Source organism: Rhinatrema bivittatum, chromosome 2 (genome assembly GCF_901001135.1).
Source record: "Rhinatrema bivittatum chromosome 2, aRhiBiv1.1, whole genome shotgun sequence".
In the NCBI taxonomy this organism is placed as follows: Eukaryota; Metazoa; Chordata; class Amphibia; order Gymnophiona; family Rhinatrematidae; genus Rhinatrema; species Rhinatrema bivittatum.
Window position 1 is genome coordinate 275,614,159 of NC_042616.1, and position 25,831 is coordinate 275,639,989.

The 25,831-nt window shown below is 43.1% G+C and overlaps 1 long non-coding RNA gene across 1 annotated transcript in view; it reads left to right on the forward strand.

The window, feature by feature from the left end:
• The window catches only part of LOC115086104, a 29,228-nt gene extending 7,013 nt beyond the window's left edge, over positions 1–22,215 (forward strand). Inside the window, exon 3 of the long non-coding RNA XR_003855077.1 lies at positions 22,177–22,215. This is a non-coding gene — a long non-coding RNA (uncharacterized LOC115086104). The remainder of the gene's footprint in view (positions 1–22,176) is intronic.
• Positions 22,216–25,831: the final 3,616 nt, after the last annotated feature.

The following is a 25,831-nucleotide window of genomic DNA, read 5'->3' on the forward strand; positions in this document are numbered from 1 at the left end:
GAATTCTGGGCCACTGTGCAATGCAGAATTGGTGCAGAATTCACCTTCCCCATAGCTTTTGTAAAATCTAAGCAGAATTTTGGCACAGCAGGTGCATCATTTGGCTGCACAAACCAGAAAGAGGTAGGAGCATCCACTCACCTGGACTGCAAAGAAGAAAAAACCGTGTCAGCCCAGAAGGAGGAGGAGGTCACATCAGCAACATTGTGTTATCAGCCTCTGTGGTTAGGAAGAAGGCAATAGCATTATCCTTATTGGCCTATGCAGACTTGGGGGCGGGGAGGAGGAAGAGATAGTGATAAAGAGTGCCTGGAAGGGGAGGAGGAGGGAGAGGGAGAAATATGGGACAACCTGGGCAGGTGGGGGAAGGAGGAGAGAGATTGGAAAACCATTGGGAAGGAGACAGAATGTTGGGTACAACCTGGGGGAGAAGAAGAGAGCAGTGGTGGGGTCAGGCTATGGGGAAAGGGGAGAGGGAGTGATAGGGACATCCTGAGAAGTGGTGGTGGTGGAAATAAGTGATCCATTGCCTTGTTCTACACTAGAAAAATTATGTAATTCTGTCCCTTTCTGTAATAATTTAAACTGCAAAGCAGAAAATCTTATTATATTCAAAGGCAGTAATTATATTGTGTTATGTTGACACAAGTTGCAACATCTTGTAAAATTTTACAGTATTGTGCATAAATGTAAATGTTTTGGCATAGAATTGCCCCAGAAGTATATTTTCCACCAAGCAAACCAACTGATCCAAAGTATCATTTGGGACCCTGCTCACTGATGAGGAAGCGGCATTCCCTCTCCCCTCCCCCCCCCCCCCCCCACACACACACACACACACGCAGTTCAAATTTTGCCAACCTCAGGGACAAGTACATAGGATATGATATTAGCTGTGAATGAAGTCTTATGGCACCAGCACCTAGCCCTGGTCCCAACTGAGCTGGAAGCGTAAAGGAGAAGGTGAAAACTGCCTGCTCCAAAACAGATACATATTATACATTTCAAAAGCCATTTCCCCATGTAGAGGGTGCTGTCTGCAAATTGACCACTTTTAACCCAGCCAAAAGTACATGGGGGGGGGGGGGGGAGGGGTTAGGGTTGCCATGGGCTCCAGATTTTCAGGACAGTTTGATCTAGTCCTGGTTTTACTTCCCTGCATGCAGGGACTTGTTGTCTTGTATTTCCTAGGGCCTGCAGAAGGGAAATCAGAACTACAAGTCCCTGCATGCAATGGGAAAAAGCCAGGACGTTGTGGGGGTTCCACAAAGCATGTATTTTTAGCCACATTAGAGGGAGGCATGGCCAGTGGAGAAAAATAATATGCGTAAATTTCATTTCCAGGAGCAGGAGAAAACTTCCTGCTCTCCTCTCCTCCAAAATAAATAAATAGTTAATATGTGATATTTTAGGGGAGAATTGGGGGAAGGTGGGGAGAGGGGCAGTCAGTTTCCTCCTGCTCCTCCCAGTACTTTTTCTATGGAAAAATAATGCATGGAGATTTGAAAATGCAATCTACACTCAAGAGAAGTGGATATTCAGTGGGCCGGTGAGTGGGAGTATTACCTGGGTAATTACCCCGATGCTCAGCAGAACATGCCTTGATAAGTATCCTGCCAAATTTATGCAGCTAAAGATCCCCAAGTAATATTAGCTCCCTAACTTTAGGGCATCCATTTTTCTGGCCTAGTCAGGTAGCACAGTGAATAACAGCGCTCAGGGTTAAAGTTTAGCCCCATCCCAGAACACCCCCAACACAGCCTTTTTTTCTCTCCACTAAATTTTGTGCAGGTAATAAGTTACCCTGACAAATTTTAGCAGGGAAGAGGAGAGGAAGTTTTAAATCTCCATTTGTGGCAAAAAAAAAAAAAAAAAAAGCATAATTATGTCCCACATCTAACTACAATAAAAAAAATGTTTCTCCCACCTTTTAGCCAAACAAATAAAAAATCTCTTCCTTCACTGTACAAGTTACAGCAGCTTTTGTCTGCATGGAGCAGAGACAGTTTCAGACCCCCCCATTGTTTAAAAAAATGATCAGCAGGGCAGAGGTAGCAGCTGAGCAGCGATGCAGCCAGAAGCAGCACAGGGAGCGATAGAATATCTCCCCACTGGTCACAGTTGGCTCTCCCAGATGCTATGGACTAGGGATGTGAATCGTGTCCTCGATCGTCTTAACGATCGATTTCGGCTGGGAGGGGGAGGGAATCGTATTGTTGCCGTTTGGGGGGGTAAAATATTGTGAAAAATCGTTAAAAATCGTTAAAAATCGAAAAATCGAAAAACCGGCACATTAAAACCCCCTAAAACCCACCCCCGACCCTTTAAATTAAATCCCCCACCCTCCCGAACCCCCCCCCCCAAATAACTTAAATAACCTGCGGGTCCAGCGGCGGTCCGGAACGGCAGCGGTCCGGAACGGGCTCCTGCTCTGAATCTTGTCGTCTTCAGCCGGCGCCATTTTCCAAAATGGCGCCGAAAAATGGCGGCGGCCATAGACGAAAAAGATTGGATGGCAGGAGGTCCTTCCGGACCCCCGCTGGACTTTTGGCAAGTCTCGTGGGGGTCAGGAGGCCCCCCACAAGCTGGCCAAAAGTTCCTGGAGGTCCAGCGGGGGTCAGGGAGCGATTTCCCGCCGCGAATCGTTTTCGTACGGAAAATGGCGCCGGCAGGAGATCGACTGCAGGAGGTCGTTCAGTGAGGCGCCGGAACCCTCGCTGAACGACCTCCTGCAGTCGATCTCCTGCCGGCGCCATTTTCCGTACGAAAACGATTCGCGGCGGGAAATCGCTCCCTGACCCCCGCTGGACCTCCAGGAACTTTTGGCCAGCTTGTGGGGGGCCTCCTGACCCCCACGAGACTTGCCAAAAGTCCAGCGGGGGTCCGGAAGGACCTCCTGCCGTCCAATCTTTTTCGTCTATGGCCGCCGCCATTTTTCGGCGCCATTTTGGAAAATGGCGCCGGCTGAAGATGACAAGATTCAGAGCAGGAGCCCGTTCCGGACCGCTGCCGTTCCGGACCGCCGCTGGAACCGCAGGTTATTTAAGTTATTTGGGGGGGGGTTCGGGAGGGTGGGGGATTTAATTTAAAGGGTCGGGGGTGGGTTTTAGGGGGTTTTAGTGTGCCGGCTCACGATTCTAACGATTTATAACGATAAATCGTTAGAATCTGTATTGTATTGTGTTCCATAACGGTTTAAGACGATATTAAAATTATCGGACGATAATTTTAATCGTCCTAAAACGATTCACATCCCTACTATGGACTTAAACCAGCCCTAGAGAGGAAGGTGGGAGCTTCTGCATTCCCTAAAATTCACTTTTCCGTCACAGAAAGGACAGCCTAACTTATAGAATGAAACATCTTCTAAATCTGCTGTATTTAAATATCACTTGAACCTATGGTGCTTGGTGGAAAACATGTCTTGCTCTCCTCTTATGTACCTCAGAATCACGTTCCCCTCTTTCCTTTGTCCCACGTTCCAATTTCCTTCAAGTTTGGCAGAAGGGAGAGGATAGCAGCCAGGCGTTCTCCTTTTAGGTCACAAGTTTGAAATCTGAAACAAATCAGTAATGAAAGGAAGCCAGTTGGCTGTCTACTGGAGATGAGTTGGTTACTTTTAGGGATGTGAATCGTGTCCTCGATCGTCTTAACGATCGATTTCGGCTGGGAGGGGGAGGGAATCGTATTGTTGCCATTTGGGGGGGTAAAATATCGTGAAAAATCATTAAAAATCGTTAAAAATCGAAAAATCGAAAAATCGAAAAACCGGCACATTAAAACCCCCTAAAACCCACCCCCGACCCTTTAAATTAAATCCCCCACCCTCCCGAACCCCCCCCAAATAACTTAAATAACCTGCGGGTCCAGCGGCGGTCCGGAACGGCAGCGGTCTGGAACGGGCTCCTGCTCCTGAATCTTGTCGTCTTCAGCCGGCGCCATTTTCCAAAATGGCGCCGAAAAATGGCGGCGGCCATAGACGAAAAAGATTGGACGGCAGGAGGTACTTCCGGACCCCCGCTGGACTTTTGGCAAGTCTCGTGGGGGTCAGGAGGCCCCCCACAAGCTGGCCAAAAGTTCCTGGAGGTCCAGCGGGGGTCAGGGAGCGATTTCCCGCCGCGAATCGTTTTCGTACGGAAAATGGCGCCGGCCATACGCGTATGGCCGGCGCCATTTTCCGTACGGAAAATGGCGCTGGCAGGAGATCGACTGCAGGAGGTCGTTCAGCGAGGCGCCGGAACCCTCGCTGAACGACCTCCTGCAGTCGATCTCCTGCCGGCGCCATTTTCCGTACGAAAACGATTCGCGGCGGGAAATCGCTCCCTGACCCCCGCTGGACCTCCAGGAACTTTTGGCCAGCTTGTGGGGGGCCTCCTGACCCCCACGAGACTTGCCAAAAGTCCAGCGGGGGTCCGGAAGGACCTCCTGCCGTCCAATCTTTTTCGTCTATGGCCGCCGCCATTTTTCGGCGCCATTTTGGAAAATGGCGCCGGCTAAAGACGACAAGATTCAGGAGCAGGAGCCCGTTCCGGACCGCTGCCGTTCCGGACCGCCGCTGGACCCGCAGGTTATTTAAGTTATTGGGGGGGGGGGGGTTCGGGAGGGTGGGGGATTTAATTTAAAGGGTCGGGGGTGGGTTTTAGGGGGTTTTAGTGTGCCGGCTCACGATTCTAACGATTTATAACGATAAATCGTTAGAATCTGTATTGTATTGTGTTCCATAACGGTTTAAGACGATATTAAAATTATCGGACAATAATTTTAATCGTCCTAAAACGATTCACATCCCTAGTTACTTTCAGCCCTGTTCCCAATGGACAGTGGCCCCTTGCCCCCCTGACTAAAACTAGCATCTCATTGGGTACTCTAGCTGTCAGAATGCACTCACTGCAGAGAACTGTCTGTCAGACCGGTACAGGATATTACTGTGGCACTGTGACAACACTGATTGAAATGAAATGGGAACTGAATTTTCAGATTGCTGTTGCATGGGATGCTGCTAGAATGTGGTTGAAACATATTAGGAGGAGAAATACTGGTAAAATTGTGCTGCTGCCTGTGCTAAAATATGTGTGCTGAATAAATGGAAGAGTACGGTTTCCATTGATGCTTATGTGACAACTTATACAAAGTCATACGTTCAGAAAAAACAATACAGTCATGCAAAGATTCAAAGAAATGCATTGATGGAAATTTGAGAGGAAAGCCCACATGTTGCCCGTATGCACGATCCCATTCTTTAAACAGAAACATCAGTTCTCTGTTTTCAAGTGCACTAACATTTCAATAGTTTGGTTTTTTGTTGTTGTTCAGATGGAAATCTAAACCGTCTCCATTGCATCTTGTGCCTTACAAAGCAAAAACCTGAAAATATGAGCGAGAATAAAAGCTTAAAGTTCAGATGCTTTCTTAAGAAAGGCAAAGGAGGACAGGGAAAGGGGAAACCCTGCAAGAAAGTGGCATTCCTTGCATTGCTTATTTTAGCCCCTTGTCTAAGAAAACTACTTCTCTTACAGAAGTTTCCAGCTGATTTGTCATTAATGTGATGTTAGTGGCACCGTCAGACATAACATTTTATAATGCAATACGTCAGCCTCTTTGGAAAATGAGGAGGCATTGCGCAACAAAATATAGCTAAGAGGATTGTACTTTTCCAGAAATATCCTTAATGTGTATGCCTACAATCGTACGGAATAGGCAGGGAAAGGGGGTTCTTCCACCTTAAATAGTATACAAAAGAGAACTAGGCAGCTCACCTTAACTGAAAATGGAAAACAGCTGTATTGGAAGAGGTTTAAAATTCAGGTGAGAGAGGAAGTTGGGGAGGAGAAGAGTAGAGCCGGCATGTGCTAATGCACGCATGTTATAAAATTGCGCGTCCATGTGCACGCGCCAGGCAGCACGTGCACATGGATGCGCGCACATATGTTTTAAAAATCTACCCCTTAGAGTTCAACCATGTTGTTTACTTTTGAACTTCTGTAAGGGAGATAACCATGAGATTACTGGGTGTAGTCCAATACGGTACAACTGTAGTATGCTATATAGGCTAGCCAGTCAGTAGACAGTGTATGCCACTGCCAAGTATTCTAACTCCGATTACTAAGCAGTGCCACACTTTTTGCTGTTTTGCTCTGCATCTACAGTTTAGGATTTTAATCTCCAGTGCCACTGCTGCTTCTGCCGCTCCAAAATACTCATGGCACCTCTGGATAATTCAGCCTTTGCTCCAGCGGACTTGAAGGTTGTTTTCAAATTACCTTCTGTTATGTTATTTTCTGACCCTTAGTCTTGCCCTGGCAATCGGTGCACTTGCTGCAACATTTATTAATGCTTGGCCCCCCTTGTTCCACTCCTGGTACTGCTTTGCCTCCTTGCTACCTTGGACTTTTGATGCAATTCTTCTTCCTGCCTCAGTCTTGGGTCCTTGCTGCCATTCTTCTTGCTGTGTTGCTGTGCACTTACTGGTTGTGATTTTAATCTCCAGCCACTCTTGGTAACTTTGGGTTGTTCTTCCACTGCTGTCTTCAATGCTTGTTCAAAATTCCTTTCCTTTACGATACTTGCCCACTCTTGGTCTTATCAAGGTAATCTGATGCGTAACGCAGACCTTACCCAGTTATCGTTAATGGTTTTCATGCACTCAGACTTTTTCTTCAATCTCTTTTCCCTTACAGTACTTACGACTATTGGTTTCATCTGTTATTTAACCTTCCATGGACTATACATATCCACAATGTAATTCAGCAAGGCTCTTTGGTTTACATGCAATACACATATAAAAGTTGATTGAAATAAATATGTGTCTGGAGACTGATCCAATCATCTCAAGCAAAACAAAGAGATTAAAACAATGACCTAATTACAGCCTTTGTCTCACAAAGGTTAAAACCATCAAGAACAATCACTAGAAAAGAAGGCAGATATTAACGCAAATGAAACATGCTTTTGACTTTTGGGTAAAGAAATCATCTCTCTTATCTCATTCCATTTATCACTACAGTGAAGAAAGTAGTTTCTAAAATTTCCTTTTCATGTTCACTTTGCACAGGGATACCCCATTTAACTAGGATAGCCACACATTTGGAAATTGTATCATTAACACCATGAATTTCATACATTTCCACAATTTTCTGGTCTGTAGTTTGCAGAAACTAACATTAAAAAAATGGAAAAAAAAAACCCCAAAAACAAAATAGGACCTACCTAGGCCCCCATTTATACCATCTCTAGCACCCTCCAAAAATTGCTGGGGCCATGATTCTTCCCAACCCCCACTTACCACATCAATAGGAAATCTATAGAAGAGGCTGGCCCGAAGCTGAGCCCTAGGCCTGATGCCTCAGTCTCAGTTAGGCCTATACCTTGGCCCAACACCTCAGCCTCACATAGACCTAGACCCCGGCCCAACCCGGGGGCCTCAGTCTAAGCCTGGGCCCAATGCTGGGCCTCAGTTTAGGCTAAGGCTTTGATCCAGGCCTATCTCTAGGGCCCAGCCTGGAGGCTAGATTCTGAGGTCTCAGCCTAGGCCCAGGCCCAGCACTGGAGCTTCAGCCTTGTCCTAGGCCCGGGCTCTGGCCTGGAGGCTGGTAATTAGGCCACAGGGATCTTCTTCTTTCCATCATTTTTTTAAAACAAAATCCTCCGTTTGGAGGATGCCCTGGAGTGCCTTCCCTCCAGTGCCTTCTTCCTGAGCAGAGGGTGCCATTTTGATGTACAGCCACTAAAATGAATGGCTATATATCAATATGGCACCCTCTGCTCAGGAAGAAGGCACTGGAGGGAAGGCACTCCAGGGCGTCCTCCAAATGGACGATGTAATTTTAAGAAAATGGCAGAAGGAAGAGGATCCCTGTAGGCTGGTCCTCATCCTATGGGAAGGGCCTGGACTGAGGCTCCAGCAATGGGACTCAGTCTCTGGGTCGGTCTCCATCATTGGGCCTGGTCCTAGGCCAAAGCCTCAGGATGGGAGCAAGCCTCGGGCTGGCCGTGTTCATTGGAACTCCCCATGAAGTGGGCAAGTGGAGGCTGCAGAGTTTCCTGGCCCCCCTGCAATTTTTGGAGGGTTAGCTTCCAGGTCTTGCCCCAGTGTCAGATCTGGGCCCAGGTCTAAACCAAGGTCCCAGTTTCATACCTGGGCCTAGGCCTAGACTAAGGCCCAAGCATTGGGCCTTAGTCTAGGCCTAGGCCAAGGTCCCTGCAATGGACCTGGGCTTCAGCTTTGGTGAGGCCTCAGAATTAGGCCTGGGTCTAGTCCCTGACATCATAGGCCAAAGCCCTGGCAATGGGACCAGGTATGGAGATTGGATCCTGTTGCTAAGACTTCGGCCTAGGACCAGTCCTGACACCTAATTTTTACATTTTCTATTTTAAGCAAAACAAAAATATCTATAAAACTGAATTGTTTTTTCTATTGTTTTATTTTGAAAACATAAAATGAAATAGGAAATGTTGTTTCATTTCCTCTTTTGTCTGAAATGAATAAACAGACCAGAGTGTAATGAACTGAGCTGCATGGCATGCTACATGCACGAGAGGGGGCGGATGACAAAGTGATTACCGATGGCTTTTCTGAGAGGGGCTTAACTTGGAGTGGACCTGGACTTTACCATGCATTCAAAAATAAATGGCACAAACAAATTAGAAACAATAAAATAGCTTTTATAAAATGTATTTTAAATAATTTAAAATTATGTACAACATTTAAAACATTGGAAAAGGGGTGGGGAAATCTAAGGATTAAATTGTTGACAAACAACAAAAAGGACCTGGAACCACTGGAGGCTCGGTCCCAAGAGGCCTAGGGGAGGGGGCTGGTGGCTGTGACAGTTGCTGTGTAGCCTTCTTGAGTATTTGTGCGTCATCAAAACTGCCATCCTCCTCCTGAAGTTAGTTCACAATCCATGGAACTCCACCATCCTTGCCACAGATGCCCAAATGACACTTAGATTCCAGGCCTCTGTACCAGAAGTAGGCCTGCACTAAAGGTGCCCTCTGCTGCCAAGGAGTTTTGCAGAGGATTAGGTTGAGGGTCTCCACAGACCAACCTACTGACTTTGCCCAGGAATGGCTGAGCTACCTCATGAGCTGTGTCCTGAGGTCCCAGTGCCAATGGGTGAGGAGGCCCTACTAGGAAGGGGAGAGAAATAGTGTCTGCTATAAGTCTGGGTCCTCCCATGGAAGGGGGGAGGAGAGGCTGCTGTGCTGGTGGTGGTGGTGGTGGTTGTATGTCCTCTGCAGGTGGCACAATTGCTGCTGCTGCTGCAGCAGCAGCAGAGGACAGGAGCTCTTCATCTTGGTCTTCCTCCTCCTCCTCCTCCTCCTCTGAGCTGATGTTTTCCGTGAACAGAGCAAAAATTAAATGTGAGACTATCAGCTGGATTGCTCCAGGGTATGATTTGAAGTATCATGGAAACTGATAGAGGGTGCTCTTCAGGGATAGGTGGAGGCAATAGAATGTGCTCCTAGTGGTGGGACACCCATGACTTATAGGGAATGGGAAGCCAATAGATAAGTTCCTCAAGACACAGAACCTTCTGTACAGCTGTATGGTGCCTAGTGAGTGATAGGGGTCTGCAGGTGGGCTCAGTGGGTGCTTTGTGTTGGGGATGTGACCTTGATTGAAAGCTGTCATGGGCCAGCAAGATTTTTATGAGTCTTTGCAAGATGTGAGGCAATTCATTCTCTGGCAAGTCTAGTACTATACCAGGCCTGTGAGGATATTACAATTAGTGGTTTTTCACAGTGCTGCTTGTGACCTAGGGAATAGCCAAGGATGAAGTTAATCTGCATGAGGTTTTCTTGAAACCGCAGGCAGAAAAAAGGATCTTGTTGAGTGTTAGGGAGATTGTGGGCCTATGATGAAAGCAGGAAATAGACAGATCATGTTGACATCTTCCTTAATGGGCAAGTAATGATCTTATCTCTGGCCTCCTCCTTCCTAGCATGCAGCTGAACCAGCTTCTCATCCTCTTTCTGTCTCAGGTCCTGGGCCTTCTTATTGAGGTCCTCAATCTATACAGAGAAATAGGAATACAGAGTTTACTGTTCAATGTTGCTGGTTGGGTGGCCTTCTGATTGCTATGCTTCCATTTTGTCTACTGAAACCTTGAGTCTGTTGCATGGCTCTTTACTATCCCTTCATGCAACTATAAGTTTTGTCCTACCTCCTGGTCAGTAATTAGACCAGAGTATGGACAATCCCAGAACCCATTTTCAGGAGGAAAGATAGTAAGCTATTCCAGCCATTCAGATAATCCCATTCAGCTGCATTATAATTTAAAAAGGAAGAATCAGGGACTACAGACAGCACACAGCTTTGGAGGCACAAATTGAAAAGGAAGTCTGGCCCAAATCTCCCCCTACTGGAACAGGAACACTGCTCTGCAATAGGGGCCAGCAATGAAACCTGAAACTGAAACATGTCCCTGAGGATGTTCATTCCCTTACTTGGACTTTACTATAACCATGACCTTTGACTAAAGTAATCACTTTTTATCCTTTTCTAGTATTTCACTTTTTCCGTGTAATACTTTAGCAACACATGTACATCGATCATGCCATTAATTAAAAATAATATCATAGCAGCATCTATATATGTCTATTGCCTCTTGCCCCCCCATAAGCCCATAATTTCCCCCAAATTCCACAGCAACTACCACCATCCCCCAATTACCCCCCACATGCCCTCCATGCCCATTCCTAAACCCCCAACACCTAACCCTACCTTTCTACCCACATCCCTTTCCCTCCCTGGGCACTTGACTGCACAGACCCACCAAATAGTTAGGTTCAGTCTGTTAAAAATAGACAATTTCAATGTATTATCCATTATGATGCCTAGATCTCTTTCCTGGGTGGTAACCCCTAAGATAAAACCTAGAATTGTGTAACTACAGCAAGCGTTATATTTCCCTATATGCATCACCTTGCACTTGTCCACATTAAATTTCATCTGCCACTTGAATGCCCAATCTTCCAGTCTTGCAAAGTCCTCCTGTAAAGTATCACAATCTGTTTGTGATTTAATTACTCTGAATAATTTTGTATCATCCACAAATTTGATAACCTCACTTGTCGTATTCCATTTCAGATCATTTAAATATATATTGAAAAGCACCGGTTCAAGTACAGATCCCTGAGGCACTCCACTGTTTACCCTTTTCCACTGAGAAAATTGACCATTTAATCCTACTCTCTGTTTCCTGTCTTTTAACCAGTTTGTAATCCACGAAAGACATTGCCCCCTATCCCATGACTTTTTAGTTTTCTTAGAAGCCTCTCATGAGGGACTTTGTCAAATGCCTTCTGAAAATCCAAATACACTACATCTACCAGTTCACCTTTATCCACATGTTTATTAACCCTTTCAATAAAATGAAGCACATTTATTAGGCAAGTCTTCCCTTGGGTAAATCCATGCTGACTGTGTTCCATTAAACCATGTCTTTCTGTATGCTCTACAATTTTGATCTTTAGAATAGTTTCCACTATTTTCCAGCATTGAAGACAGGCTCACTGGTCTATAGTTACCCGAATCACCCCTGGAGCTCTTTTAAAATATTGGGGTTACATTTGCTACCTTCCAGTCTTCAGGGACAAGGGGCAATGACTATGACTTCCTCTCTCGGGGGCTATGAACACTATCTCTTCAGCATCCCTAGGCATACCCAGTAGTGGAAGATTCAAGCCAGGAATTAAATCCAGATCCAGCACAGCTACTGAGACATTGAACTGGCCCATAAGTCATTTTTAGTCGCCTTCTGACCAGAATATATTTATTCTTGCCTATTGCTGAAACATCTCTAATAGGACACTTGCTGCAGCCTTACATCTTTTTTTTTGTCTAATCTATAGGAATGATATTGTCTCTATTATTTTCTTTACCTTTCATAATAAAACCAATACACCTTTATAAAACAAACTGTGCCAGTTTATTCTATCACATATCATAAGATGGAAAGGTGACAAAAAACTTCAGCTCTTTAAAAATCACTGGTTGTGCTTTCTTCTAGAGAAAGCTGCTTATAAAGCACTACTTTCTCTGCAGCAGATGATCATCAGGCAATATGGTTTGATATTGCAAAGAAGACATAGAAAGACCCAAGTATTGAATTTCAAAAATACAGATTTTGTTAAAATGGGGATGTTTCTGGAGTAAAAACTGAATGACTGGGAGAAAATGGGTGAGGTGAAACAGTAGTGGGCCAAATTATAAGGAGTTATTACAAAGGCAACAAATATACATGTTAGAAAAGGAAACAAAAGTAAGAGGAAAAAGAAATTGATCTGGTTCTTGAAGGAGGTGTAGTGCCCGACAGTCGCAGGTGGCTGCGACCTCTCATGCTCACCTCTTTTTTCCCTGCACCGTCAATCATTGGAAGAATGGTGGCCTCCACCAATCAATACCAACCTCCTCGACGTCCCTGGGATGGCATGGGTGCTGCTGACTGCCATCTTCCGGAATCACCTAGGTGTGCGCATGCGCACAGGGCCTCCTTTTGTATACGTCATGGCGAGAACCTCGAGGGCATCCCCTCCTGATGACGTCAACCCGCTGGTGTACTTAAGCTGACCGGCTCACTGCTAAGACGAGTTAGCAAGGAGTTCTCTCGTTGTTAAATCTGCTCCACGCTTGGATTTCCTGTTCCAGTATCTCCTCATGGCAATGGATGCTCTGGGTAACTGCTCCACGGGGGCCCTTCCGTGTCTTGGCTATCTGCTCCTCAGAGGGCCTTCCTGCCTTGGACTTCACCTGACCCGTTCCTCGGGTCTCTCTCCTGGAACTTCCTTGTGTGAGTACCTTCTTCAGTTTTCTACGATACCAACATTGCTGAAGTCTCCAGTGTACCCCGTGCCTCAGGCCACTACCGTTCTTTGACATCATCGCTTCTACATTTCCTGAGCTACAGAGTATTGCTGCAGCTACTCAAGATCCTTTGCTTGGTTCCTGTATCTCAGGACCTCATCTACCTCGTCACCTATAGTACAGTCATCCTTGGCATACCCCGCACTGCAGGCCACTACCAGATCTGCACTTCTGAGGTATCTCCACCAGACTGCAGGAACCTCCTGGTGTACCCCACGCTGTGGGCCACTACCAGATCTTCTCATCTACAGTACCACCCTGGGTATATCTTAGTGCTCCAGAACTGTGTTTATTGCAGTTTCCGTTCCTCGGGTTATGCCTTATCTTTTCTCTCTAATAAAGTCTCTCTCACAGCTGTGTCCTACATCGCTGAGACCACACCCACCAATGGTGAGGCTCATGGGGCTCCTCCCTGTGAGTGGAGACATTGCTCATCTCGGCCCGGGGTTCACAATTTCCTACAAAACCATAACAGGAGGTGGCTGAAAAAAATAAAGGCAAAAGGAACAGGGTTCAAGAATTATAAAGAATCTCAAAAAGAGGAACACAGGAAATACCTGGTGAAGCTGAGGGAGATGAAGAAAGAAATCAGGAAAGCAAAAGGTCATGTGGAAGAAAGGCTTGCCAAAGAGGTAAAGCAAGTTGACAAAACATTTTTCAGATATATCAGCGTTAGAAGGGAGGCCCTTAGGGATATAGTGAAATTGAAAGATGACAAAGATCTCAACTTGGAGAAGAGATGGCTGGCGGGAGATATGGCAGAGATTTATAAAATAATGAGTGGCATGGAACGAGTAAATGTGAATCAGTTGTTTACTCTTTCGAAAAGTACAAAAATCAGGGGACACACAATGAAGTTGCTAGGTAATTCATAATATTTTTTTCTCAATGCATAATTAAGCTCTGGAATTTGTTCCAGAGGATATGGTGAAAGCTATTAGTATAGCTGCATTTAAAAAAAGGTTTGGACAAGTTCCTGGAGGATAAGTCCATTAACCATTTTTAAGGTAGAGTTGCAGAAATCCATTGCTTATTCTTGGGATAAGCAGCTTGGAATGTAGCTACCCCTTGAGATCGTGCCAGGTACTTGTGACTTGGCTTGGTCACTGTTGGAAACAAGATACTTGACTTGATGGACCTTTGGTATGACCCAGTATGGTAAGTTTTATGTTCTTATGTTCTTAACAATGTGTGGAGAGAGATGAAGAAATGACAGAAATATTAAACAAATACTTCAGTTAGGTGTTCACTAAAGAAGACCTTGGAGAAGGACTGTTGCTGGTAGATAAGACCGTAAATGCAGATGGGATAGATAAAACTCTGTTTACAGAAGAGTATGTATGGGAAGAGCTAGGAGAACTGAGAGTGGACAAGGCCTTGAGACTGGATGAGGTATATCCCAGGATACTGAGGGAGCTCAAAGATATGCTGGAGGATCCACTGAAAGACCTGTCCAATAGATCCCTGGAAATGGGAGTGCTGCTGCATGACTGGAGAAGAACTGTAGTGATCCCACTTCACAAGAATGTTAGCAGAGAGGAGGCTGGATACAGGCCATTTAGCTTCACCTTGGTGGTGGGAAAATTAATGGAGATGCTGCTGAAGGAAAGGATATTAAATTACAAACTGGTGGGATGCTGGACCTGAGGCAGCATGGATTCACCAGGGAAGGTCCAATCAGAGAAATTTAATTACCTTTATTGATTGGGTGACTAGAGAGTTGGATTAAGGAAGAGCGATTGATGTGATTTACTTCAATTTCAGCAAAGTTTTTGAAACAGTCACGCACAGGAGGCTTGTGAACAAAATGAGAAGCTTGGGACTTGGCGCCAAGGTAAAGGTGCAGATTAAAAACTGGCTAACTGACTGGAGACAGCGTGTAACGGTAAAGGGAACCTATTCTGAAAAGAGAATTGTGATAAGTGGAGTACTACAGTGAACTGTATTGGGACCGGTTCTGTTCAATATCTTTGTGAGTGACATTGCGGAAGGGATAGAAGGCAGTTTTTCTATTTGTGGATGATACTAAGATTTGCAACAGTTCAGTTCTGGAGATCATATCTCAAATAGGATACAGACAGGATGGAGGTGGTCCACCAAAATAGTGTGAGGTCTGTATCGGAAGACTTATGAGGAGAGGCTGAAGGATCTGAATATGTGGAAGGGAGGAGGTGCAGGGGAGATATGATATAGACCTTCAGATACAGTCCCTAAAAGGTTTTAATGATGCACAAACTTTGAACCTCTTCCATTGGAAAGGAAATAGTCAAACTAGGTGTCACAATATGAAATTCTAGTGGGGACAATTCAGAACCAACATCAGGAAATATTTATTCATGAAGAGGATAGTAATGCCTAGAATTTCTTGTCGGAAGAGGTGATAACAATGAAAACAGTAAACTGTGTATCTCTAAAGGCTGGAGGTGAAATGAAGAAAAGGGGGGCATTGACATAACCTACAAAGAGCATACAGAAGGCATAGGGATTACTACCCTTAACCAGTTAGCCATGACACAGCTACAATATCGCTCTCTGCTTTGATGGTGTGGGGTGGGTGAATTTTGTTCATACAGCAGCCAATGCTGGGCCCTGACCTTTACAGGCCACGGCACTGATACAAAGGCATTAGGGAGAAAGCTCAGGACTGTTTCTACGGCCAAGTCCAAAAGCAAAGCCTGTTCAAACAATATTGTCTGAAGTATCAAGAAGCTTGCTCACACTGTAAAAATGTTGTTTGTTTTATGCACGATTTGTTATGTACGTGCGAATGTAATCCGCCTTGAACATATGGAAATGGCAGAATATAAAGTGGAAATAAATAAATAAATAAATACATTTTAATTGGGTTTGACAGTTGTTTGGTTTAGATTGTAAATATTACTCCCCTTAACATAAGGTTTGGGGATAACTGCACGGAGTGGCTGTTACTTCCATAAGAAACTTACTGGGCAGACTGGAAGGACCAGATGGCCTTTTTCTGCCATTATTACTATTTTACTATGTAGATTGCAGAAATCACCTTTTCAAGAACACTTCAATATGCTAATGTCTTCCTTCCAAATTTGTACAAAATGTGGTATTAATCTCCTCTCTGTCAGCAATGTGTTAGTGCACATGAAAGTGTCTCCAGTCCCACACGTCTCCAGTAATGACAGAAATGTTTTGCACCTTATACAATCAGGGTGTTTCTTGATATCTTTTTTTCCAAGGCAGTATCAATCAGCAGCTTTTCTCCTTCCTTTTTCACAGCACAATATTAAGCGAATGTATAATCCATTTTCATGACGGTATGTGCAGTTATCTGAAACATGCGTTATCTCTCATATGAAATCCTCATTTAATGCTGCCAATATAGGGTGTCAGTCTGTCTTATTACACCGGAGTGACCACTCTAATCTTCCTACCTATCAGGCATCATGGAAGATCATTTTTAAGACAAAACAAAACCTTCTTGACTATCTGAAATAATATTGCTCACAGCAGGCAAAAGACTTTGGCATCCAGACAACAGGTAAACCACTTTGGCATCCAGTTTAGCATAGAGTTTTAAGATCTGTGTGACTTCTGTCTCATGATATACAGCTATTAGCAAAAAATGCAAAACAAAACCATAAAAGGGGGATACACTTTAAAGAGAATAACATCTACCCAGAAAGAGAGAGAGAGAAAAATCAGGACCCAGGAAGAAAATACGGTAGAAAGTGCATGACTTATGTACTGCCAGCCTGACTGTTCCTACAGGTGCATTTTACAACCCTTATCCAAAACAATTCTGCTGGAATCAATGGATTGAAAAGTATTGTTCATGATCAATATGTACAATAATTTGCAATTGTTATACTTTATCACTTTTATCATACTGCACTCCCCCCATTTTTTGCTACGAAGCAGGGTTTGTTCTACGGATGTGCAGTGGTCATATTTTCATTTAGGTTCTTTTTTTCCATTTTTGGGTATTTTTTGGGAGGGGAGAATTCAGTTCATTTAGAAGATAATTTTAAAAATAGTTACGTGGGTAAATGTATCATACTATTGTTGCAATTTAAAAAAGACATTTACACACATAAAGTGCACTTACACTTGATAATCCTATGGACAATTCAATGGTATGTACTGTAGCAATTTTGAAAAGCTCACTTACACAGGTAAAGTGCATTTACATGTATAAAACCCAATTTTAAGCATGTAAATGCTTTTTAAAATCAGACTCATAATGTTTATTCTTGTTTGGTTCATTTACTGTAATGAAATAAACATTAAGATGGTAACTTTTAAACCAGCGTGTGGGCTCATATGGCTGCGCATTCATTGGCCTGCACCCAGGAACACGGTCATTTTATAACATTTGCACATGTGCTCATATGTTTTAAAAAAGCCTGATCATGTGCACATGTGTGCAATTTTAAGTGGATGCGTGCCTATGTGCGCAAATACCGCTTCTACTATGCAAGAGGGGGGAATTTAAAAAAAACAAACACTCATGCTGACGCCATTACCAGTTTTCCCAGTTTGTGCCCAGTTCACCCAGGTAAGGAATATCACTTTCAAACCCCCCTTAGTTTACTAGCCTCCCTTCTCCCCTGTGAGTCCTGACCTATAAAACTCTGCTGATCTGCCTAGAATTTGTGTTTACAACTTACACGTCATTCACAGCAAAAGTAAAATTGCTCGGCAGGGGTCCCTGGAGCGCGTCTGTGTGTGTAAGTATTTACATGTTAATTTCAAGTTAAAATCCCGGAATGCCCATGCCCCGCTCAGACCACACCCATGCCCCGCCCCTTTTTTTGAACTTTTCATTTGTGGGTGCAGCAGCAGGTATGCGCTTAACCGGGAGGCTTTTAAAATCCCCTCCATGTGCGCCGGCCTGACTTGTGCGCATATCTCATGGTTTTGGTGCACACCAGGTTTTTAAAATTCACCTATAAATGTAATCAAGAACAACAACAACAAAAAGAAAGCCCCCCCACTCCAATTTGGCCTCCCCTTGTCCCTAGGGTAAAAGGAGCAGGAGCGATCCCCCAGTTGCTTTTGCCTGCCTGTTACGCTTTAAAAATGGCATTGGTCTCAGGACTTTGAAGTTTTCCTTTACATGGGTATGAAAGAGGCCACATGCTTTGCCCCTGCTATATAAGTGGCTGGGGTTAACTGCGGAAAATTGTACGCATATGTTTGAAAATTCTATTTATGCATGTATTGTAGATTACTTCCTGTCGCATATAGGCATATGCATTAGTTTCAAACGAAATTGAAAAACAGGCCGATGTAATATCAGCATGTGTAAAACGGTCTCTCATGATTGAGCGCCCGCTCTCCTAATGCATGCCAATCCACCTCTCCTGGGCACCCAATTTAATATTTAAATGAGCTGCTGTGGTAAAAAGGAGGCATTATGGGAAACTGTGCATCCCTGGCGCCTCCTCGGCATCGGGCACCCAGAGAGGTGGCTGTCGGTGCAGGTTAGGAAAACCAACACTCAATTTTATGAGCATCCGTTTTCCTAACCTGACCACTGACGACATTTTAAAAAATTGTTTTTTTCCTTTTCTCGTTTTTAAGGTTCCTCCGACTTAATAATTCCAGTACATTAAGTCAGAGAAACTACAGAAAAGCAGTATTTTCTGCTTTTCTGTTAACTTTAGGGGCTCCTAAATAAATAGGGCTAATTTGTTTCTTTCTGAGCATCCTCAAACAAATTGAGAGGGTCCCCCAAATTAAATTAATCTTACGTATTGCATTCATTTAAAAATGAATGATTTTTATAAGTCATTATAGTCAATGGACTCAAATAAATCATAGGAAAGCAACAGGTGTATGAGTACAGTTAGAAATTGATACAGTGTAAAGCAGGCAACAGAGAAGGGGAGGATGGACATGTTGTCAAGGAGATGAGAGGAATACCTTGTCACAGTGAAGCAATTTTCCAGTCTGACCTATCACTGCAGACCGGGTATAGTAATGCTGTATCACTGATCTTGAAGACAGAGCATCTCACAGATTTGATCTACATTGCTTCTCAAAACTTGTCTTTGTGAAAGCATAGCTCTGAGTTCTTGCTAAAGTTTTTTGCTGCAGCACTTTTTATAGTCTTACTGTGCCAACAACAGCCAGCCCATCACACAAGAAAGGATAGTAGTGAAGCAGTGATTCATCACAACAGTATCTGTGTCTCACTACAAATTTGTGTTGCTTCACTTGCAGTTGCTGTTCTATTTTTCCTTTCTGTGATTAAGCCTTAGGTACACTTGAGATTAGTCATTTATTTTCTCTCTATCTAGCAGCAAGCATACTGTGAACAGTGAGGGCAGGGCAGAGAATTTTTTTTATTTATTTAAGAGTTTTTATATACCGTCATTAAGTTATTTACCATCATAACGGTTTACAATAGTGCACCAATATCCAAGTGAATATGGATCATAATTTACATAGGTGGTGCCAGTACTATTCGGTAACAAACAATATGGACTAATATAATTTACTATAAGGATTATGCATATGAAGAAAATCAAATGGGGGATTGTCTGTTTTATAGCGATGTATCCTATGTTTTGACTACAGCATAACAGGCTGTGCTGTGAAGCCTCTCTGTGTCAGAAAAGTATTGCAGAGCAGTCAGTGTGACACTCACTGTGGCAGTTTCTCTGTGTTATTCAAACAGCAGTGTGGTACTGGACTGGCACAATCAGTAGGCATTACAATACCAATGCAAAATATTAAATAATTGTTTTAATCTTCACATCCCCAGTGACATAAAAACAATCATGCCAGGGATGGGGAAAGGCAGAACAGATAAAGTAAATGTAAATGTGTCCAAAATTGGTCAGGTTGGCACTGGCACTGTCAGTGCCAGCAAGAATCCAACAAGCAGTCCCAGTATAGCAAACCAAGAAGAGATCAAGTGTGAAAGGAACACCCCAAGGCTCTAAAAGAGGTTATCATTTACCAGCAATAGTGTCATGAATCCTTGATGGCATCTTAAGTGGCAAAGTGGCACTGAAAGTGGCATTAGGATCCTAAGTCACCATGAAGGGGGAACAAAGCAGAAAAAGTGTCAGTAAAACCTGCAAGGTAGTCACTGATAAATGGGCCAAGTAGCACAAACAGTGACTTCAAGGTATACAGTCTGGTTATTATCTCACTTAGCACATTACAAAATATGCTCAATAGAAACCATTTTGATGTATGCATGTGATAAAACTTAGAGTATTGTCAGAGATTTCATGCAAAAGCAGAAAATCAGGAAATGGAACAGCTAAGGGCAGCTCAATGATGTAGGAAATGGTCTCTAAATAAAGCATCTCTCACTACTTTCCTAGAAAACCAACTCAGAATCATTAGAGAAACTTTGTGATGTACTAATTGTGATAACAACCTTTACATATGGCAAATCCATTCTACAAGAAAATCTAAATTCCACCTGCATCTTGGGGGTCTTTTTTTAATGGCATTTAGCTTTGCTTCCATGCCCAGACCTTACACCTTGGAGTTTCTTTCGCCATTGTGCCTTGTTGTCATACCTCAGAGTTAACACCTTACTAGGTTTTTTGTTTTTTGGGTTTTTTTGGGGTTTTTTTTTTTTGGGGGGGGGGGGGGGGGGGCTGCTTTGCACATCTTATGGTGGTTTGAAGCCTTGAAGCCACTCTTTGTACTTCTTCAAGGCTCTTCCTTGGAGGTTTTACTGCCACATTGTGTGCTTTGTTCCCCCTTCATGCTGCCTTAGGATGCTAATGCCACTTTTGGTGCCAGTATGCCACTTGAGATGTCATAAAGTGTTCATGGCACTGTTGCTGTAGCCCTCTTTTGGAGCTTTGGGATGTTCTTCCCAATTATTCTGCTTCTTTGCTCCTCTCACTGTGACTTGGTGAAATCCTGCCAATGCTGATAGCCCTTTGCCCTTTTATGGAGTTATAGGCTATTAATGCCACTTTTGGTGCCATTTTCCAGTCTCCTCAATCTTTCTAGGTACCTTGGAATTCTTTCCCCTTTCTGTTATTTCTTCCAATAAGTTTTAAAACAAAAAAAACCCTATTCTGGAGCCCAATATAGGATGAAAATTACCTGTAATGCTACCTCCATTTACTTTAATGGCAAAGAAAAATTAATCAAATGAAAAAAAAAAGATGGGTTTTTTTTTTATTTGAAACTAAATAAACAAATTAGGGTTCCCATGAAATGAATTTTAAAATGAAACAAATATATTCCTGCTGCACAAGCCTAGTATCATGCCGCCGACCATGGGTGCTGCACTGTGGTCAGTGTCCTATACCACATGGTCCTGGGTCCAGTGCTGTGTCCTGTGACTTGCTGGTGCCTAGCAGCATGGCTCCCAGGGTCCTGCTTCTCTGCTGCATCCTATTACCCTGTATAAGGGCCTGAGGCAACTCACCAGCTTTATTAGGCCAGCACCCTGGATTTTCTATGGTGCAAACTGATGACATCAGCACTGCTCTCGCATAAAAGGAAGCTCACTTCTCTGGGCTGGAGCCTGAGCAATAGGTTCTGTTTCTTCGTTCCACAGCATCTGGTTGTTCTTGATCCTGACTACTGATTGAGACCCAGACCTAGGTCCTGACCTTGCTTCCGTCTGCTGCTTGCCCTTATCCTTGCTTGTCTACAGCTTTTAAATTGATTCTACCTGCCTAGGCCTTGCCCCTGCCCCCAACAACGTACGTCTGTGCTTCACAGTTCTGTATCATGCCATGGCTGTGTCAGTCACTGGTCCCAGGATCCACTCTCCCAAGCACCCTGACACTTCTCCAACTCAACGCCACCTTCTGAAATGCCCACTCATCAAGAAGCTAAAATATAGGTTCTCTGTGCAAGACACTTTTCAAAACCTTTAGCTGGCTAATTCCTCAGTTAATAGCTAGATCATTCTGAGAATTGCCTTCTAAATGGGAAAAACACTTTTGTACATGTGATCCCAATATATTCCACTTTTATTTAAAGGTCTCGTTCAAAAAATGTTTTCTCATTCTATGCCTGTGTAAAAAATCTTTATTCAATAAGGCTCTATGTTTTTTCTGTACTCTGCAGCTGGGCACCAGTACCAAAGGCTGTGAAACATGCAGGTTGCCATATACAGTACTGATCCCTGTTTTGGGTGGTGCTAAGCTCAGATTAACATCCTCAAATCACTTGAATTTATTTTCCTAGAAAAGAAGACAAGTTTATAACCAAACTTCCTTCTGTCAACACTTAGAAAATAGCCAAATATTATCTAACACACAGTAGTGCATATCATATTGTACTAAACATGCCAACAATTGCAAAGTGTAATTCATTATTGTTATGCTTTTGTTTATTTTCAGTGTTCCATAGTGGCCCAGGAGGAACATGCAAGAGGAAAGGATAACTATCAGCTGAAGCCCTGTACTGGCATAATGAAGGCCGACAGGGTGCCAGCTACTATAACTATGCTCACGTCTCTTGCCGTTCATGCAAAGCAGAGAAAATTAAAAGACAAAATTACTATTATATTAATAAGTACCATCCTTCAGAAAAATTCAAACTGTACCAGGAACTGAAGCTGAAATATTTGCAAGGTGAAATTTCAATTGAGCGCTGGACAGACTTCTGAAGAATACAAAACAAGAGGAAATTAAGGCTGCTACCTAATTAAAACAAAAGTGAAGTGCAGATTTATTGAGGAGTATGTTCCTGTATTACATTTTTTTGTCTGGAGGAGTAAAATTTCCTAAATTCTCTATTTATGAGCTTTCTGCTGTTCTGTGTTTTGAGTAAAGTGTCACAACAATAAAAGCCAAATAATATTAAAAAAAATAATAATAATAACTGCTTGGATGCCATCTTGTTACACTGGACTTGCTTACTTTTGTCCATTTGAGATTTTCTGAACTCTTCTACTTTTATAGACTGGGCGCTCAGCCAACCAGATCTCTCAAATGATTAAGCATTCCATGTTTCTTATTTTGTGTGCACGTTCCTCTGTGAAATGGAACAGAAACGAATTGTTATACTGCAGTAAGGAGAGGAGTGTGTTTTTTTTTGTTTCTTGTTAAATAATTGTTTTTCATTTAGGAGGGAACAGCTTGAGGAAAACCTATAAATGTGGCATATGTGAGCAGGATTCACACACCAAAAATGTGGGTTTTAAGGCTGGGGTTGAGGGTGCAAGGAAGAGATGGTAGCAGTAGTAAATACCTTGATATATTTATGCTTTACCAAATAGCAACTGTCTTAAAACAAGATAATTGGGTGATGTTCAGAAGGTCAAACAGACATGCAGCAGGAAAGTAGTAAAGAATTAAAGTGCATAGGAGAAAGAGATACCATAGGCATTTCATTAAAGCCTTTTACTCTGCCTGTGGACATGCCTACAAATATCTATTTATCCTGCATGTGCATGTCTATTATTCACCTTCCAGATCCTTCAGGCCTGATTATATTTACTGCTTCCTTATGTTATACACAGCTTCCTTTAGAGTCAATGGGAGTACTTTTCACATTTTCATTTTTCCCCGTCCTCTTAAAAATAGGAGACCAACAGAGGAAAAACCAGTGGTATTTTATTTGATCACTTCCAGATTTTGTTATGTAAAAACAATGACTACCTGTTTTCCTGCTACAGTCATTTTTAAAGGAACAATACTATTTTTCCCACAGGACAACTGGCCTGACCTTGAAACCTACATTACCCCTCAAAACAAACTCCAGGTCATGAGAAAGCTCAAGCCACTGCTCCGCACTCATGATCTCAAAACTGTCATGCAAGCCACCCTCACTTCTAAATTAGATTACTGCAACTCACTGTACCTTGGTCTCCCTTTCACCACTATCAGACCCCTCCAGATACTGCAAAATGCAGCAGCAAGGTTAATCAGTAACACACGCAAATCTGACCATATATCCCCCATCTTCAAAGAGCTTCACTGGCTCCCCATCTCCTCCCGCATCCTGTTCAAAACCCTCATCATCATACATAAAGCTATATACATTCATAACTCCCTTTGGCTCAATAAACCTTTACTTCCAGTACAATCCGCCCGCCCTACCAGAAAGAACCTTACATGCACCCTACAAGTCCCTACTCTTAAAACAGCCCGCCTCGTAGCAACAAGGTCTCACGCCCTATCTATTGCGGGCCCCGCCCTTTGGAATTCTCTTCCCCCCGACCTCCGCCTGGAACAATGTCCTTTTAAATTCCGCAAACTGATAAAAACATGGCTTTTCCACCAGGCCTTCCCGGATTAGCCTCTCGCCCACCCCTCCCCACCCCTCCTCTAGTAATCAGTTCAAAGCTATCACATAGACCACGCTATTTCAATCAGCTACATCTGTAAATATGTATATCAAGAAACCTGTATAATATAGTTAAGTTATTTCTCTTTCCCTCTCTCTTCTTTTTCAGTTTTGTTCAATTTTCCACTGTTGGGAACTCTATCAGTTGTCCCCTCCCCCCTCCCGTGTTTTTTGTACTTTCCTTCTTTTGTTACTATGTAAACCGATATGATGTGTATTTTAATGTTGGTATAGAAAAGCTGTTAATAAATAAATAAATAAAATAAAACATGCATACTATCTTTACTTAAATATACTTTCATCTTCATTCACTCTTAAAATTCCTCTACAAGTAATGCCACTACTACTTAAATAGTAACATAGTAAATGATGGCAGATAAAGCCCAAATGATCCATCCAGTCTGCCCAGCAAAATATTCATGTGACTGCTGCTTCTTACAAGTTACCCCCTAGCCTTTTTGTTCAGAGTCATAACTGCCACTTAATGCATGTTACTCACATTCAGAAAAGTTATCATATTTTACTTCGCATTTCTATAGTGCCACTAGACATATTTTTATACTGTAAAAATGCCCCCCAAAAAACAGTACTTGTTCCACTGAGCTTACAATCTAATCAAGAAGCACAGACTAGACACATGTACTTATTAGAAAAAACATCATTTATTTATTGGGGAAAAAATCAACAAAGCTGGATGCCTGTAAGCACTACTGAATGTTAGATGTCTTAAGCTGTAACAGAGGCATCCATCTACGTGGCCAGGCTGAAAGACAGGTTGTGATGTCAGAATTGACTCGCAGCTGGATCTGTCTGGCAGGCTGCATGTTTTATAATAACAAGTAAGTCCTGATGAAAACACAGGTACTCTCGTAGCCAGATCTGTCTGGCTGGCTTACTAGTAATGCTAACTATTTTGATTATACTATGATACTAGAATAAAAGTAACAAATGAGTCTGTCTGGCAGAGGCTGCAAGTTGTCTAACTTGAAGTCCAAGTGAAAACACAGGTGTTCATGTAGCTGGGTTTGACTGGCAGTAGACCCAGAAGATTGGATGTTTGGGCAATGGCCATACTAGAATTGCTGGCTTCTTATGTCATTGCAGACCTTTGTGGTTTGGCTTGGTAATGGTGGGAGCTGGAGGATATTAAATGAGGATCTTGTGTACTGTTCTAAGATGATGATGTACAAAGGAGGGAGACAAAAAAACAGGATGAACAGAAATCTTCTAGGTGGTCACACTCTATGGGTAGTAACTAATGTGTAGCCTTATTAGTATGGAGAGGATAACTAGACAGATTGCATGGGCTGGGTAGGCTTTTTTGCCATCATTTACTATGGAGTAAATTTTCAAAAAAATGTTCATGCATATACATGAGCAAGTAGCATGTGCTCATGGATTTGCTGTTTTCTAAACGATGAACATAAGAACATAAGAACATGCCATACTGGGTCAGACCAAGGATCCATCAAGCCCAGCATCCTGTTTCCAACAGTGGCCAATCCAGGCCACAAGAACCCGGCAAGCATCCAAAAACCAAGTCTATTCCATGTTACCATTGCTAGTAATAGCAGTGGTTATTTTCTAAGTCAACTTAATTAATAGCAGGTAATGGACTTCTCCTCCAAGAACTTATCCATTCCTTTTTTAAACACAGTTATACTCTATTTTGTTAGTACATTTTACCAGCAGAAAAAAAAGGGG